This window comes from Brienomyrus brachyistius, chromosome 2 (assembly GCF_023856365.1).
Source record: "Brienomyrus brachyistius isolate T26 chromosome 2, BBRACH_0.4, whole genome shotgun sequence".
Lineage (NCBI taxonomy): Eukaryota > Metazoa > Chordata > Actinopteri > Osteoglossiformes > Mormyridae > Brienomyrus > Brienomyrus brachyistius.
Window position 1 is genome coordinate 37,388,357 of NC_064534.1, and position 16,100 is coordinate 37,404,456.

The 16,100-nt window shown below is 44.3% G+C and overlaps 10 non-coding genes and 3 pseudogenes across 10 annotated transcripts; all 13 read left to right on the forward strand.

The window, feature by feature from the left end:
- The first annotated feature begins 875 nt into the window (after window positions 1–875).
- Window positions 876–994, forward strand: LOC125735947 (5S ribosomal RNA). The gene has a single exon (XR_007395232.1). It is a non-coding gene; the product is annotated as a 5S ribosomal RNA (ribosomal RNA).
- A 1,079-nt stretch (window positions 995–2,073) lies between these two features.
- Window positions 2,074–2,192, forward strand: LOC125736260 (5S ribosomal RNA). Its single transcript, XR_007395543.1, has one exon. It is a non-coding gene; the product is annotated as a 5S ribosomal RNA (ribosomal RNA).
- Window positions 2,193–3,267: 1,075 nt separating this feature from the next.
- On the forward strand, window positions 3,268–3,386 carry LOC125736313 (5S ribosomal RNA). Its single transcript, XR_007395594.1, has one exon. It is a non-coding gene; the product is annotated as a 5S ribosomal RNA (ribosomal RNA).
- Window positions 3,387–4,464: 1,078 nt separating this feature from the next.
- LOC125731204 (5S ribosomal RNA) lies at window positions 4,465–4,584 on the forward strand. Its single transcript, XR_007391485.1, has one exon. It is a non-coding gene; the product is annotated as a 5S ribosomal RNA (ribosomal RNA).
- Window positions 4,585–5,660: 1,076 nt separating this feature from the next.
- On the forward strand, window positions 5,661–5,779 carry LOC125730957 (5S ribosomal RNA). Its single transcript, XR_007391250.1, has one exon. It is a non-coding gene; the product is annotated as a 5S ribosomal RNA (ribosomal RNA).
- A 1,056-nt stretch (window positions 5,780–6,835) lies between these two features.
- Window positions 6,836–6,944, forward strand: LOC125732212 (5S ribosomal RNA; annotated as a pseudogene).
- A 1,079-nt stretch (window positions 6,945–8,023) lies between these two features.
- Window positions 8,024–8,142, forward strand: LOC125731862 (5S ribosomal RNA; annotated as a pseudogene).
- Window positions 8,143–9,216: 1,074 nt separating this feature from the next.
- LOC125731844 (5S ribosomal RNA) lies at window positions 9,217–9,335 on the forward strand (annotated as a pseudogene).
- Window positions 9,336–10,411: 1,076 nt separating this feature from the next.
- LOC125736822 (5S ribosomal RNA) lies at window positions 10,412–10,530 on the forward strand. Its single transcript, XR_007396090.1, has one exon. It is a non-coding gene; the product is annotated as a 5S ribosomal RNA (ribosomal RNA).
- A 1,079-nt stretch (window positions 10,531–11,609) lies between these two features.
- LOC125735717 (5S ribosomal RNA) lies at window positions 11,610–11,728 on the forward strand. Its single transcript, XR_007395009.1, has one exon. It is a non-coding gene; the product is annotated as a 5S ribosomal RNA (ribosomal RNA).
- A 1,077-nt stretch (window positions 11,729–12,805) lies between these two features.
- Window positions 12,806–12,924, forward strand: LOC125733189 (5S ribosomal RNA). Its single transcript, XR_007392543.1, has one exon. It is a non-coding gene; the product is annotated as a 5S ribosomal RNA (ribosomal RNA).
- A 1,081-nt stretch (window positions 12,925–14,005) lies between these two features.
- LOC125733896 (5S ribosomal RNA) lies at window positions 14,006–14,124 on the forward strand. Its single transcript, XR_007393228.1, has one exon. It is a non-coding gene; the product is annotated as a 5S ribosomal RNA (ribosomal RNA).
- Window positions 14,125–15,202: 1,078 nt separating this feature from the next.
- Window positions 15,203–15,321, forward strand: LOC125734615 (5S ribosomal RNA). The gene has a single exon (XR_007393920.1). It is a non-coding gene; the product is annotated as a 5S ribosomal RNA (ribosomal RNA).
- Window positions 15,322–16,100: the final 779 nt, after the last annotated feature.

Consider the following 16,100-nt stretch of genomic DNA (forward strand, 5'->3'; position numbering starts at 1 on the left):
CGATCTTCTCACAAACTTGAAGACGGTCACTCCCCATTCACGTTTTACAACTTATTGTTGATGATAAAGAGACAGCTTTTTACACACAGTTTTAAACAAAGTACTGATATTATTCCTCTTCAACTCACCGCTTTGTTTTCTATGCAAAAACCACTTCGCCACAGAAGACTCGATATTATTGGCATAGCAAGTTCTGCTCTTCTCCTTTCAAAACTTGCTAAAAGCTGTATTTAAAAGAACAGATTGGCGGGGGTAATTCACACCCTTCAATGCCAGCTTAATATTTAGGTTAGTGGGAATCACAGAGGAATTAGGGATGGAAACTTCTTTGCTGGTGGTAGAAGCGGTCTGGTGAATTTTTAGAGAGAAGAGGCCGTCGATGTTTGAATGTAGAAAATTGTTCTGGCTGCAGCCTGCAGTATGGACTTGTTGGTGTGTGTAGCTCCCAGTGTTCTGACAGCGCGACGTTTTGGGGAAGCATGTGATTCAGCAGCTACCAGTGGGCTTCGTGCGGCGGAGATTTTGTGGCTGTTAGCGGAGTTGATAACAGAGGGTCGTTAAGAGAAGCCTGCATGCAGTAGGCAAAGGAGTAATGTTTGCCGACGGAGGACGTGCGGCGATTAACCTGTGCGGTAGTGAAAAGGAGTTAAAAAGAAGGAAGTGTGCGGATGCGGAAAGAATGGAATAATTGTGGTAGGCTGCCGGCTGAGTAGTTTGGTGAATGTTTGGTGTGGGTCCGGCGCTGCCGATTGGATGGTGGGGCTGCAGTGTGAGTCAGATAAAAAAAAAAAAAAACCAGGAGTAGGATCCAATGGGACTAACTGGCATGTATAGAGGCGTGTAATGCAAAAGGGCTGTTTTTGGTAGTTTTTCTCGCTCACGGCCATACCACCCTGAACACGCCCGATCTCGTCTGATCTTGGAAGCTAAGCAGGGTAGGGTCTGGTTAGTACTTGGATGGGAAACCACCTGGGAATACCAGGTGCTGTAAGCTTTTCTCACTTTTACTTTATACAGGGGGCGCTCCACTTCACGATTAATTTAAATCTATCACTCCCCTTCCATTTTACTATTTTATATATATATATATTTTTTTGTCTCATTCATAAAGGCAGCTTTTAGAAACCGTTTTACTCTAAATACTTCCTGGTAATTCTAGGTGCTGTAAGCTGTTCGTGCCTTTATTCCACCAGGGCGCGATCTTCTCACCAACTTGAAGACTGTCACTCCCCATTCACGTTTTACAACTTATTGTTAATGATAAAGAGACAGCTTTTTACACACAGTTTTAAACAAAGTACTGATATTATTCCTCTTCAACTGACCGCTTTGTTTTCTATGCAAAAACCACTTCGCCACAGAAGACTCGACATTATTGGCATATTATCTGCTCTTCTCCTCCTTTCAAAACTTGCTAAAAGCTGTATTTAAAAGAGCAGGTTGGCCGGGGTAATTCACGCCCTTCAATGCCAACTTAATGTTTAGGTTAGTGGGAATCACAGAGGAATTAGGGATGGAAACTTCTTTGCTGGTGGTAGAAGCGGTCTGGTGAATTTTTAGAGAGAAGAGGCCGTCGATGTTTGAATGTAGAAAATTGTTCTGGCTGCAGCCTGCAGTATGGACTTGTTGGTGTGTGTAGCTCCCAGTGTTCTGACAGCGTGACGTTTTGGGGAAGCATGTGATTCAGCAGCTACCAGTGGGCTTCGTGCAGCGGAGATTTTGTGGCTGTTAGTGGAGTTGATAGCAGAGGGTCGTTAAGAGAAGCCTGCATTCGGTAGGCAAAGGAGTAATGTTTGCCGGAGGGGGACATGCGGCGATTAACCTGTGCGGTAGTGAAAATGACTTAAAGAGAAGGAAGTGTGTGGATGCGGAAAGAATGGAATAATTGTGGTAGGCTGCCAGCTGAGTAGTTTGGTGAATGTTTGGTGTGGGTCCAGCACTGCCGATTGGATGGTGGGGCTGCAGTGTGAGTCAGATAAAAAAAAAAAAAAAACCAGGAGTAGGATACAATGGGACTAACTGGCATGTATAGAGGCGTGTAACACAAAAGGGCTGTTTTTGTTAGCAGCTCTTGCTTACGGCCATACCACCCTAAACACGCCCGATCTCGTCTGATCTCGGAAGCTAAGCAAGGTAGGGTCTGGTTAGTACTTGGATGGGAGGCCACCTGGGAATACCAGGTGCTGTAAGCTTTTCTCACTTTTACTTTATACAGGGGGCGCTCCACTTCACGATTAATTTAAATCTATCACTCCCCTTCCATTTTCCTTTTTTCTATATTTCTTTTTTCTCTCATTCATAAAGGCAGCTTTTACACACCGTTTTACTCTAAATACTGCCTGGTAATTCTAGCTGCTGTAAGCTGTTCGTGCCTTTATTCCACCAGGGCGCGATCTTCTCACAAACTTGAAGACTGTCACTCCCCATTCAAGTTTTACAACTTATTGTTAATAACAAAGAGACAGCTTTTTACACACAGTTTTAAACAAAGTACTGATATAATTCCTCTTCAACTCATCGCTTTCTTTTCTATGCAAAAACCACTTCACCACAGAAGACTCGATATTATTGGCATAGCAAGTTCTGCTCTTCTCCTCCTTTCAAAACTTGCTAAAAGCTGTATTTAAAAGAGCAGGTTGGCCGGGGTAATTCACACCCTTCAATGCCAGATTAATGTTTAGGTTAGTGGGAATCACAGAGGAATTAGGGATGGAAACTTCTTTGCTGGTGGTAGAAGCGGTCTGGTGAATTTTTAGAGAGAAGAGGCCGTCGATGTTTGAATGTAGAAAATTGTTCTGGCTGCAGCCTGCAGTATGGACTTGTTGGTGCGTGTAGCTCCCAGTGTTCTGACAGCGCGACGTTTTGGGGAAGCATGTGATTCAGCAGCTACCAGAGGGCTTCGTGCGGCGGAGATTTTGTGGCTGTTAGCGGAGTTGATAGCAGAGGGTCGTTAAGAGAAGCCTGCATGCGGTAGGCAAAGGAGTAATGTTTGCCGGCGGGGGACGTGCGGCGATTAACCTGTGCAGTAGTGAAAATGACTTAAAGAGAAGGAAGTGTGCGGATGCGGAAAGAATGGAATAATTGTGGTAGGGTGCCGGCTGAGTAGTTTGGTGAATGTTTGGTGTGGGTCCGGCGCTGCCGATTGGATGGTGGTGCTGCAGTGTGAGTCAGATTAAAAAAAAAAAAAACAGGTGTAGGATCCAATGGGACTAACTGGCATGTATAGACGCGTGTAATGCAAAAGAGCTGTTTTTGGTAGCGTCTCTCGCTTACGGCCGTACCACCCTGAACACACCCGATCTCGTCCGATCTCGGAAGCTAAGCAGGGTAAGGTTGGGTTAGTACTTGGAAGGGAGACCACCTGGGAATACCAGGTGCTGTAAGCTTTTCTCACTTTTACTTTATACAGGGGGCGCTCCACTTCACGATTAATTTAAATCTATCACTCCCCTTCCATTTTACTATTTTATATATATATATTTTTTTTCTCTCTTTCATAAAGGCAGCTTTTAGAAACCGTTTTACTCTAAATACTGCCTGGCAATTCTAGGTGCTTTAAGCTGTTCGTGCCTTTATTCCACCAGGACGCGATCTTCTCACAAACTTGAAGACTGTCACTCCCCATTCATGTTTTACAACTTATTGTTAATGATAAAGAGACAGCTTTTTACACACAGTTTTAAACAAAGTACTGATATAATTCCTCTTCAACTCACCGCTTTGTTTTCTATGCAAAAACCACTTCACCATAGAAGACTCGATATTATTGGCATAGCAAGGTCTGCTCTTCTCCTCCTTTCAAAACTCGCTAAAAGCTGTATTTAAAAGAGCAGGCTGGCCGGGGTAATTCACATCCTTCAATGCCAGATTAATGTTTAGGTTGGTGGGAATCACAGAGGAATTAGGGATGGAAACTTCTTTGCTGGTGGTAGAAGCGTTCTGGTGAATTTTTAGAGAGAAGAGGCCGTCGATGTTTGAATGTAGAAAATTGTTCTGGCTGCAGCCTGCAGTATGGACTTGTTGGCGTGTGTAGCTCCCAGTCTTCTGACAGCGCGACGTTTTGGGGAAGCATGTGATTCAACAGCTACCAGTGGGCTTCGTGCGGCGGAGATTTTGTGGCTGTTAGCGGAGTTGATAACAGAGGGTCGTTAAGAGAAGCCTGCATGCGGTAGGCAAAGGAGTAATGTTTGCTGGCGGGGGACGTGCGGCGATTAACCTGTGCGGTAGTGAAAAGGAGTTAAAGAGAAGGAAGTGTGCGGATGCGGAAAGAATGGAATAATTGTGGTAGGCTGCCGGCTGAGTAGTTTGGTGAATGTTTGGTGTGGGTCCGGCGCTGCCAATTGGATGGTGGGGCTGCAGTGTGAGTCAGATAAAAAAAAAAAAAACAGGTGTAGGATCCAATGGGACTAACTGGCATGTATAGACGCGTGTAATGCAAAAGAGCTGTTTTTGGTAGTGTCTCTCGCTTACGGCCGTACCACCCTGAACACACCCGATCTCGTCCGATCTCGGTAAGCTAAGCAGGGTAAGGTCTGGTTAGTACTTGGAAGGAAGACCACCTGGGAATACCAGGTGCCGTAAGCTTTTCTCACTTTTACTTTATACAGGGGGCGCTCCACTTCACGATTAATTTAAATCTATCACTCCCCTTCCATTTTACTATTTTATATATATATATTTTTTTTCTCTCTTTCATAAAGGCAGCTTTTAGAAACCGTTTTACTCTAAATACTGCCTGGCAATTCTAGGTGCTGTAAGCTGTTCGTGCCTTTATTCCACCAGGACGCGATCTTCTCACAAACTTGAAGACTGTCACTCCCCATTCACGTTTTACAACTTATTGTTAATGATAAAGAGACAGCTTTTTACACACAGTTTTAAACAAAGTACTGATATAATTGCTCTTCAACTCACCGCTTTGTTTTCTATGCAAAAACCACTTCACCATAGAAGACTCGATATTATTGGCATAGCAAGGTCTGCTCTTCTCCTCCTTTCAAAACTCGCTAAAAGCTGTATTTAAAAGAGCAGGCTGGCCGGGGTAATTCACATCCTTCAATGCCAGATTAATGTTTAGGTTGGTGGGAATCACAGAGGAATTAGGGATGGAAACTTCTTTGCTGGTGGTAGAAGCGTTCTGGTGAATTTTTAGAGAGAAGAGGCCGTCGATGTTTGAATGTAGAAAATTGTTCTGGCTGCAGCCTGCAGTATGGACTTGTTGGCGTGTGTAGCTCCCAGTGTTCTGACAGCGCGACGTTTTGGGGAAGCATGTGATTCAACAGCTACCAGTGGGCTTTGTGCGGCGGAGATTTTGTGGCTGTTAGCGGAGTTGATAACAGAGGGTCGTTAAGAGAAGCCTGCATGCGGTAGGCAAAGGAGTAATGTTTGCTGGCGGGGGACGTGCGGCGATTAACCTGTGCGGTAGTGAAAAGGAGTTAAAGAGAAGGAAGTGTGCGGATGCGGAAAGAATGGAATAATTGTGGTAGGCTGCCGGCTGAGTAGTTTGGTGAATGTTTGGTGTGGGTCCGGCGCTGCCAATTGGATGGTGGGGCTGCAGTGTGAGTCAGATAAAAAAAAAAAACAGGAGTAGGATCCAATGGGACTAACTGGCATGTATAGAGGCGTGTAATGCAAAAGGGCTGTTTTTGTTCACGGCTCTCGTTTATGGCCATACCACCCTGAACACGCCCGATCTCGTCTGATCTCGGAAGCTAAGTGGGGTAGGGTCTGGTTAGTACTTGGATGGGTGACTGCCTGGGAATACCACGTGCTGTAAGCTTTTCTCACTTTTACTTTATACAGGGGGCACTCCACCTCACGATTAATTTAAATCTATCACTCCCCTTACTATTTTATATATTTCTTTTTTCTCTCATTCATAAAGGCAGCTTTTACACACGTTTTACTCTAAATACTGCCTGGTAATTCTAGGTGCTGTAAGCTGTTCGTGCCTTTATTCCACCAGGGCGCGATCTTCTCACAAACTTGAAGACTGTCACTCCCCATTCACGTTTTACAACTTATTGTTAATGATAAAGAGACAGCTTTTTACACACAGTTTTAAACAAAGTACTGATATTATTCCTCCGCTTTGTTTTCTATGCAAAAACCACTTCGCCACAGAAGACTCGATATTATTGGCATAGCAAGTTCTGCTCTTCTCCTTTCAAAACTTGCTAAAAGCTGTATTTAAAAGAACAGATTGGCCGGGGTAATTCACACCCTTCAATGCCAGCTTAATGTTTAGGTTAGTGGGAATCACAAAGGAATTAGGGATGGAAACTTCTTTGCTGGTGGTAGAAGCGGTCTGGTGAATTTTTAGAGAGAAGAGGCCGTCGATGTTTGAATGTAGAAAATTGTTCTGGCTGCAGCCTGCATTATGGACTTGTTGGTGTGTGTAGCTCCCAGTGTTCTGACAGCGTGACGTTTTGGGGAAGCATGTGATTCAGCAGCTACCAGTGGGCTTCGTGCGGCGGAGATTTTGTGGCTGTTAGCGGAGTTAATAACAGAGGGTCGTTAAGAGAAGCCTGCATGCAGTAGGCAAAGGAGTAATGTTTGCCGGCGGGGGACGTGCGGCGATTAACCTGTGCGGTAGTGAAAAGGAGTTAAAAAGAAGGAAGTGTGCGGATGCGGAAAGAATGGAATAATTGTGGTAGGCTGCCGGCTGAGTAGTTTGGTGAATGTTTGGTGTGGGTCCGGCGCTGCCGATTGGATGGTGGTGCTGCAGTGTGAGTCAGATTAAAAAAAAAAAAAAAACAGGAGTAGAATCCAATGGGACTAACTGGCATGTATAGACGCGTGTAATGCAAAAGGGCTGTTTTTGGTAGCGTCTCACGCTTATGGCCATACCACCTTGAACAAGCCTGATCTTGGAAGCTAAGCAGGGTAGGGTCTGGTTAGTACTTGGATGGGAGACTTCCAGGGAATACCAGGTGCTGTAAGCTTTTCTCACTTTTACTTTATACAGGGGGCGCTCCACTTCACGATGAATTTAAATCTATCACTCCCCTTCCATTTTACTATTTTATATATATATATTTTTTTTTTTCTCTCATTCATAAAGGCAGCTTTTAGAAACCGTTTTACTCTAAATACTTCCTGGTAATTCTAGGTGCTGTAAGCTGTTCGTGCCTTTATTCCACCAGGGCGCGATCTTCTCACAAACTTGAAGACTGTCACTCCCCATTCACGTTTTACAACTTATTGTTAATGATAAAGAGACAGCTTTTTACACACAGTTTTAAACAAAGTACTGACATTATTCCTCTTCAACTGACTGCTTTGTTTTCTATGCAAAAACCACTTTGCCACAGAAGACTCGATATTATTGGCATAGTAAGTTCTGCTCTTCTCCTTTCAAAACTTGCTAAAAGCTGTATTTAAAAGAACAGATTGGCCGGGGTAATTCACACCCTTCAATGCCAGCTTAATGTTTAGGTTAGTGGGAATCACAGAGGAATTAGGGATGGAAACTTCTTTGCTGGTGGTAGAAGCGGTCTGGTGAATTTTTAGAGAGAAGAGGCCGTCGATGTTTGAATGTAGAAAATTGTTCTGGCTGTAGCCTGCAGTATGGACTTGTTGGTGTGTGTAGCTCCCAGTGTTCTGACAGCGCGACGTTTTGGGGAAGCATGTGATTCAGCAGCTACCAGTGGGCTTCGTGCGGCGGAGATTTTGTGGCTGTTAGCGGAGTTGATAACAGAGGGTCGTTAAGAGAAGCCTGCATGCAGTAGGCAAAGGAGTAATGTTTGCCGGCGGGGGACGTGCGGCGATTAACTTGTGCGGTAGTGAAAAGGAGTTAAAAAGAAGGAAGTGTGCGGATGCGGAAAGAATGGAATAATTGTGGTAGGCTGCCGGCTGAGTAGTTTGGTGAATGTTTGGTGTGGGTCCGGCGTTGCCGATTAGATGGTGGGGCTGCAGTGTGAGTCAGATAAAAAAAAAAAAAAACATTAGTAGGATCCAATGGGACCAACTGGCATGTATAGAGGCGTGTAATGCAAAAGGGCTGTTTTTGGTAGCATCTCTCGCTTATGGCCATGCCCGCCTGAACACGCCTGATCTCATCTGATCTCGGAAGCCAATCAGCGTAGGGTCTGATTAGTACTTGGATGGGAGACCTCCTGGGAATACCAGGTGCTGTAAGCTTTTCTCACTTTTACTTTATACAGGGGGCGCTCCACTTCACGATTAATTTAAATCTAGCACTCCCCTTCCATTTTCCTATTTTATATATATATTTTTTTTCTCTCTTTCATAAAGCCAGCTTATAGAAACCGTTTTACTCTAAATACTTCCTGGTAATTCTAGGTGCTGTAAGCTGTTCGTGCCTTTATTCCACCAGGGCGCGATCTTCTCACAAACTTGAAGACTGTCACTCCCCATTCACGTTTTACAACTTATTGTTAATGATAAAGAGACAGCTTTTTACACACAGTTTTAAACAAAGTACTGATATTATTCCTCTTCAACTGACCGCTTTGTTTTCTATGCAAAAACCACTTCGCCACAGAAGACTCGATATTATTGGCATAGCAAGTTCTGCTCTTCTCCTTTCAAAACTTACTAAAAGCTGTATTTAAAAGAACAGATTGGCCGGGGTAATTCACACTCTTCAATGCCAGCTTAATGTTTAGGTTAGTGGGAATCACAGAGGAATTAGGGATGGAAACTTCTTTGCTGGTGGTAGAAGCGGTCTGGTGAATTTTTAGAGAGAAGAGGCCGTCGATGTTTGAATGTAGAAAATTGTTCTGGCTGTAGCCTGCAGTATGGACTTGTTGGTGTGTGTAGCTCCCAGTGTTCTGACAGCGCGACGTTTTGGGGAAGCATGTGATTCAGCAGCTACCAGTGGGCTTCGTGCGGCGGAGATTTTGTGGCTGTTAGCGGAGTTGATAACAGAGGGTCGTTAAGAGAAGCCTGCATGCAGTAGGCAAAGGAGTAATGTTTGCCGGCGGGGGACGTGCGGCGATTAACTTGTGCGGTAGTGAAAAGGAGTTAAAAAGAAGGAAGTGTGCGGATGCGGAAAGAATGGAATAATTGTGGTAGGCTGCCGGCTGAGTAGTTTGGTGAATGTTTGGTGTGGGTCCGGCGTTGCCGATTGGATGGTGGGGCTGCAGTGTGAGTCAGACAAAAAAAAAAAAAAACATTAGTAGGATCCAATGGGACCAACTGGCATGTATAGAGGCGTGTAATGCAAAAGGGCTGTTTTTGTTAGCATCTTTCGCTTATGGCCATGCCCGCCTGAGCACGCCTGATCTCATCTGATCTCGGAAGCCAATCAGGGTAGGGTCTGGTTAGTACTTGGATGGGAGACCTCCTGGGAATACCAGGTGCTGTTAGCTTTTCTCACTTTTACTTTATACAGGGGGCGCTCCACTTCACGATTAATTTAAATCTATCACTCCCCTTCCATTTTACTATTTTATATATATATTTTTTTTCTCTCTTTCATAAAGCCAGCTTATAGAAACCGTTTTACTCTAAATACTTCCTGGTAATTCTAGGTGCTGTAAGCTGTTCGTGGCTTTATTCCACCAGGGCGCGATCTTCTCACAAACTTGAAGACTGTCACTCCCCATTCACGTTTTACAACTTATTGTTAATGATAAAGAGACAGCTTTTTACACACAGTTTTAAACAAAGTACTGATATTATTCCTCTTCAACTGACCGCTTTGTTTTCTATGCAAAAACCACTTCGCCACAGAAGACTCGATATTATTGGCATAGCAAGTTCTGCTCTTCTCCTTTCAAAACTTACTAAAAGCTGTATTTAAAAGAACAGATTGGCCGGGGTAATTCACACCCTTCAATGCCAGCTTAATGTTTAGGTTAGTGGGAATCACAGAGGAATTAGGGATGGAAACTTCTTTGCTGGTGGTAGAAGTGGTCTGGTGAATTTTTAGAGAGAAGAGGCCGTCGATGTTTGAATGTAGAAAATTGTTCTGGCTGCAGCCTGCAGTATGGACTTGTTGGTGTGTGTAGCTCCCAGTGTTCTGACAGCACGACGTTTTGGGGAAGCATGTGATTCAGCAGCTACCAGTGGGCTTCGTGCGGCAGAGATTTTGTGGCTGTTAGCGGAGTTGATTACAGAGGGTCGTTAAGAGAAGCCTGCATGGGGTAGGCAAAGGAGTAATGTTTGCCGGCGGGGGACGTGCGGCGATTAACCTGTGCGGTAGTGAAAAGGAGTTAAAGAGAAGGAAGTGTGCGGATGCGGAAAGAATGGAATAATTGTGGTAGGCTGCCGGCTGAGTAGTTTGGTGAATGTTTGGTGTGGTTCCGGCACTGCCGATTGGATGGTGGTGCTGCAGTGTGAGTCAGATAAAAAAAAAAAAAAAAACAGGAGTAGGATCCAATGGGACTAACTGGCATGTATAGACGCGTGTAATGCAAAAGGACTATTTTTGGTAGCATCACTCGCTTACGGCCATACCACCCTGAACGCGCCCGATCTGGTCTGATCTCGGAAGCTAAGCAGGCTAGGGTCTGGTTAGTACTTGGATGGAAGACCACCTGGGAATACCAGGTGCTGTAAGCTTTTCTCACTTTTACTTTATACAGGGGGCGCTCCACTTCACGATTAATTTAAATCTATCGCTCCCCTTCCATTTTACTATTTTATATATATATTTTTTTTTTTCTCTCATTCATAAAGGCAGCTTTTAGAAACCGTTTTACTCTAAATACTTCCTGGTAATTCTAGGTGCTGTAAGCTGTTCGTGCCTTTATTCCACCAGGGCGCGATCTTCTCACAAACTTGAAGACTGTCACTCCCCATTCACGTTTTACAACTTATTGTTAATGATAAAGAGACAGCTTTTTACACACAGTTTTAAACAAAGTACTGATATTATTCCTCTTCAACTGACCGCTTTGTTTTCTATGCAAAAACCACTTCGCCACAGAAGACTCGATATTATTGGCATAGCAAGCTCTGCTCTTCTCCTTTCAAAACTTGCTAAAAGCTGTATTTAAAAGAACAGATTGGCCGGGTAATTCACACCCTTCAATGCCAGCTTAATGTTTAGGTTAGTGGGAATCACAGAGGAATTAGGGATGGAAACTTCTTTGCTGGTGGTAGAAGCGGTCTGGTGAATTTTTAGAGAGAAGAGGCCGTCGATGTTTGAATGTAGAAAATTGTTCTGGCTGCAGCCTGCAGTATGGACTTGTTGGTGTGTGTAGCTCCCAGTGTTCTGACAGCGCGACGTTTTGGGGAAGCATGTGATTCAGCAGCTACCAGTGGGCTTCGTGCGGCGGAGATTTTGTGGCTGTTAGCGGAGTTGATAACAGAGGGTCGTTAAGAGAAGCCTGCATGCAGTAGGCAAAGGAGTAATGTTTGCCGGCGGGGGACGTGCGGCGATTGACCTGTGCGGTAGTGAAAAGGAGTTAAAAAGAAGGAAGTGTGCGGATGCGGAAAGAATGGAATAATTGTGGTAGGCTGCCGGCTGAGTAGTTTGGTGAATGTTTGGTGTGGGTCCGGCGCTGCCGATTGGATGGTGGGGCTGCAGTGTGAGTCAGATAAAAAAAAAAAAAAAAACCAGGAGTAGGATCCAATGGGACTAACTGGCATGTATAGACGCATGTAATGCAAAAGGGCTGTTTTTGGTAGCATCTCTCGCTTACGGCCATACCACCCTGAACACGCCCAATCTCGTCTGATCTCGGAAGCTAAGCAGGGTAGGGTCTGGTTAGTACTTGGATGGGAGACCACCTGGGAATACCTGGTGCTGTAAACTTTTCTCACTTTTACTTTATACAGGGGGCGCTCCACTTCACGATTAATTTAAATCTATCACTCCCCTTCCATTTTACTATTTTATATATATATATATATATATATTTTTCTCTCATTCATAAAGGCAGCTTTTACACACGTTTTACTCTAAATACTTCCTGGTAATTCTAGGTGCTGTAAGCTGTTCGTGCCTTTATTCCACCAGGGCGCGATCTTCTCACAAACTTGAAGACTGTCACTCCCCATTCACGTTTTACAACTTATTGTTAATGATAAAGAGACAGCTTTTTACACACAGTTTTAAACAAAGTACTGATATTATTCCTCTTCAACTGACCGCTTTGTTTTCTATGCAAAAACCACTTCGCCACAGAAGACTCGATTTTATTGGCATAGCAAGTTCTGCTCTTCTCCTTTCAAAACTTGCTAAAAGCTGTATTTAAAAGAACAGATTGGCCGGGGTAATTCACACCCTTCAATGCCAGCTTAATGTTTAGGTTAGTGGGAGTCACAGAGGAATTAGGGATGGAAACTTCTTTGCTGGTGGTAGAAGCGGTCTGGTGAATTTTTAGAGAGAAGAGGCCGTCGATGTTTGAATGTAGAAAATTGTTCTGGCTGCAGCCTGCAGTATAGACTTGTTGGTGTGTGTAGCTCCCAGTGTTCTGACAGCGTGACGTTTTGGGGAAGCATGTGATTCAGCAGCTACCAGTGGGTTTCGTGCGGCGGAGATTTTGTGGCTGTTAGCGGAGTTGATAACAGGTTAAGAGAAGCCTGCATGCAGTAGGCAAAGGAGTAATGTTTGCCGGCGGGGGACGTGCGGCGATTAACCTGTGCGGTAGTGAAAAGGAGTTAAAAAGAAGGAAGTGTGCGGATGCGGAAAGAATGGAATAATTGTGGTAGGCTGCTGGCTGAGTAGTTTGGTGAATGTTTGGTGTGGGTCCGGCGCTGCCGATTGGATGGTGGGGCTGCAGTGTGAGTCAGATAAAAAAAAAAAAACAACATTAGTAGGATCCAATGGGACCAACTGGCATGTATAGAGGCGTGTAATGCAAAAGGGCTGTTTTTGATAGCATCTCTCGCTTACGGCCATACCACCCTGAACACGCCTGATCTCGTCTGATCTCGGAAGCTAAGCAGGGTAGGGTCTGGTTAGTACTTGGATGGGAGACCACCTGGGAATACCAGGTGCTGTAAGCTTTTCTCACTTTTACTTTAAACGGGGGGCGCTCCAATTCACGATTAATTTAAATCTATCACTCCCCTTCCATTTTACTATTTTATATATATATATTTTTTTTTTTTCTCTCATTCATAAAGGTAGCTTTTACACACCGTTTTACTCTAAATACTTCCTGGTAATTCAAGGTGCTGTAAGCTGTTCGTGGCTTTATTCCACCAGGGCGCGATCTTCTCACAAACTTGAAGACTGTCACTCCCCATTCACGTTTTACAACTTATTGTTAATGATAAAGAGACAGCTTTTTACACACAGTTTTAAACAAAGTACTGATATTATTCCTCTTCAACTGACCGCTTTGTTTTCTATGCAAAAACCACTTCGCCACAGAAGACTCGATATTATTGGCATAGCAAGTTCTGCTCTTCTCCTTTCAAAACTTGCTAAAAGCTGTATTTAAAAGAACAGATTGGCCGGGGTAATTCACACCCTTCAATGCCAGCTTAATGTTTAGGTTAGTGGGAGTCACAGAGGAATTAGGGATGGAAACTTCTTTGCTGGTGGTAGAAGCGGTCTGGTGAATTTTTAGAGAGAAGAGGCCGTCGATGTTTGAATGTAGAAAATTGTTCTGGCTGCAGCCTGCAGTATGGACTTGTTGGTGTGTGTAGCTCCCAGTGTTCTGACAGCGTGACGTTTTGGGGAAGCATGTGATTCAGCAGCTACCAGTGGGCTTCGTGCGGCGGAGATTTTGTGGCTGTTAGCGGAGTTGATAACAGAGGGTCGTTAAGAGAAGCCTGCATGCAGTAGGCAAAGGAGTAATGTTTGCCGGCGGGGGACGTGCGGCGATTAACCTGTGCGGTAGTGAAAAGGAGTTAAAAAGAAGGAAGTGTGCGGATGCGGAAAGAATGGAATAATTGTGGTAGGCTGCTGGCTGAGTAGTTTGGTGAATGTTTGGTGTGGGTCCGGCGCTGCCGATTGGATGGTGGTGCTGCAGTGTGAGTCAGATAAAAAAAAAAAAAAACCAGGAGTAGGATCCAATGGGACTAACTGGCATGTATAGACGCGTGTAATGCAAAAGGGCTGTTTTTGGTAGCATCTCTCACTTATGGCCATACCACCCTGAACACGCCCGATCTCGTCTGATCTCGGAAGCTAAGCAGGGTAGGGTCTGGTTAGTACTTGGATGGGAGACCACCTGGGAATACCAGGTGCTGTAAGCTTTTCTCACTTTTACTTTATACAGTGGGCGCTCCACTTCACGATTAATTTAAATCTATCACTCCCCTTCCATTTTACTATTTTATATATATATATTTTTTTTCTCTCATTCATAAAGGCAGCTTTTAGAAACCGTTTTACTCTAAATACTTCCTGGTAATTCTAGGTGCTGTAAGCTGTTCGTGCCTTTATTCCACCAGGGCGCGATCTTCTCACAAACTTGAAGACTGTCACTCCCCATTCACATTTTACAACTTATTGTTAATGATAAAGAGACAGCTTTTTACACACAGTTTTAAACAAAGTACTGATATTATTCCTCTTCAACTGACCGCTTTGTTTTCTATGCAAAAACCACTTCGCCACAGAAGACTCGATATTATTGGCATAGCAAGTTCTGCTCTTCTCCTTTCAAAACTTGCTAAAAGCTGTATTTAAAAGAACAGGTTGGCCGGGGTAATTCACACCCTTCAATGCCAGCTTAATGTTTAGGTTAGTGGGAATCACAGAGGAATTAGGGATGGAAACTTCTTTGCTGGTGGTAGAAGCGGTCTGGTGAATTTTTAGAGAGAAGAGGCCGTCGATGTTTGAATGTAGAAAATTGTTCTGGCTGCAGCCTGCAGTATGGACTTGTTGGTGTGTGTAGCTCCCAGTGTTCTGACAGCGCGACGTTTTGGGGAAGCATGTGATTCAGCAGCTACAAGTGGGCTTCGTGCGGCGGAGATTTTGTGGCTGTTAGCGGAGTTGATAACAGAGGGTCGTTAAGAGAAGCCTGCATGCAGTAGGCAAAGGAGTAATGTTTGCCGGCGGGGGACGTGCGGCGATTAACCTGTGCGGTAGTGAAAAGGAGTTAAAAAGAAGGAAGTGTGCGGATGCGGAAAGAATGGAATAATTGTGGTAGGCTGCCGGCTGAGTAGTTTGGTGAATGTTTGGTGTGGGTCCGGCGCTGCCGATTGGATGGTGGGGCTGCAGTGTGAGTCAGATAAAAAAAAAAGAAAGAACATTAGTAGGATCCAATGGGACCAACTGGCATGTATAGAGGCGTGTAATGCAAAAGGGCTGTTTTTAGTAGCATCTCTCGCTTACGGCCATACCACCCTGAACACGCCCGATCTTGTCTGATCTCGGAAGCCAAGCAGGGTAGGGTCTGGTTAGTACTTGGATGGGAGACCTCCTGGGAATACCAGGTGCTGTAAGCTTTTCTCACTTTTACTTTATACAGGGGGCGCTCCACTTCACGATTAATTTAAATCTATCACTCCCCTTCCATTTTACTATTTTATATATATATATATTTTTCTCTCATTCATAAAGGTAGCTTTTACACACCGTTTTACTCTAAATACTTCCTGGTAATTCTAGGTGCTGTAAGCTGTTCGTGCCTTTATTCCACCAGGGCGCGATCTTCTCACAAACTTGAAGACTGTCACTCCCCATTCACGTTTTACAACTTATTGTTAATGATAAAGAGACAGCTTTTTACACACAGTTTTAAACAAAGTACTGATATTATTCCTCTTCAACTGACCGCTTTGTTTTCTATGCAAAAACCACTTCGCCACAGAAGACTCGATATTATTGGCATAGCAAGTTCTGCTCTTCTCCTTTCAAAACTTGCTAAAAGCTGTATTTAAAAGAACAGATTGGCCGGGGTAATTCACACCCTTCAATGCCAGCTTAATGTTTAGGTTAGTGGGAGTCACAGAGGAATTAGGGATGGAAACTTCTTTGCTGGTGGTAGAAGCGGTCTGGTGAATTTTTAGAGAGAAGAGGCCGTCGATGTTTGAATGTAGAAAATTGTTCTGGCTGCAGCCTGCAGTATAGACTTGTTGGTGTGTGTAGCTCCCAGTGTTCTGACAGCGTGACGTTTTGGGGAAGCATGTGATTCAGCAGCTACCAGTGGGTTTCGTGCGGCGGAGATTTTGTGGCTGTTAGCGGAGTTGATAACAGAGGGTCGTTAAGAGAAGCCTGCATGCAG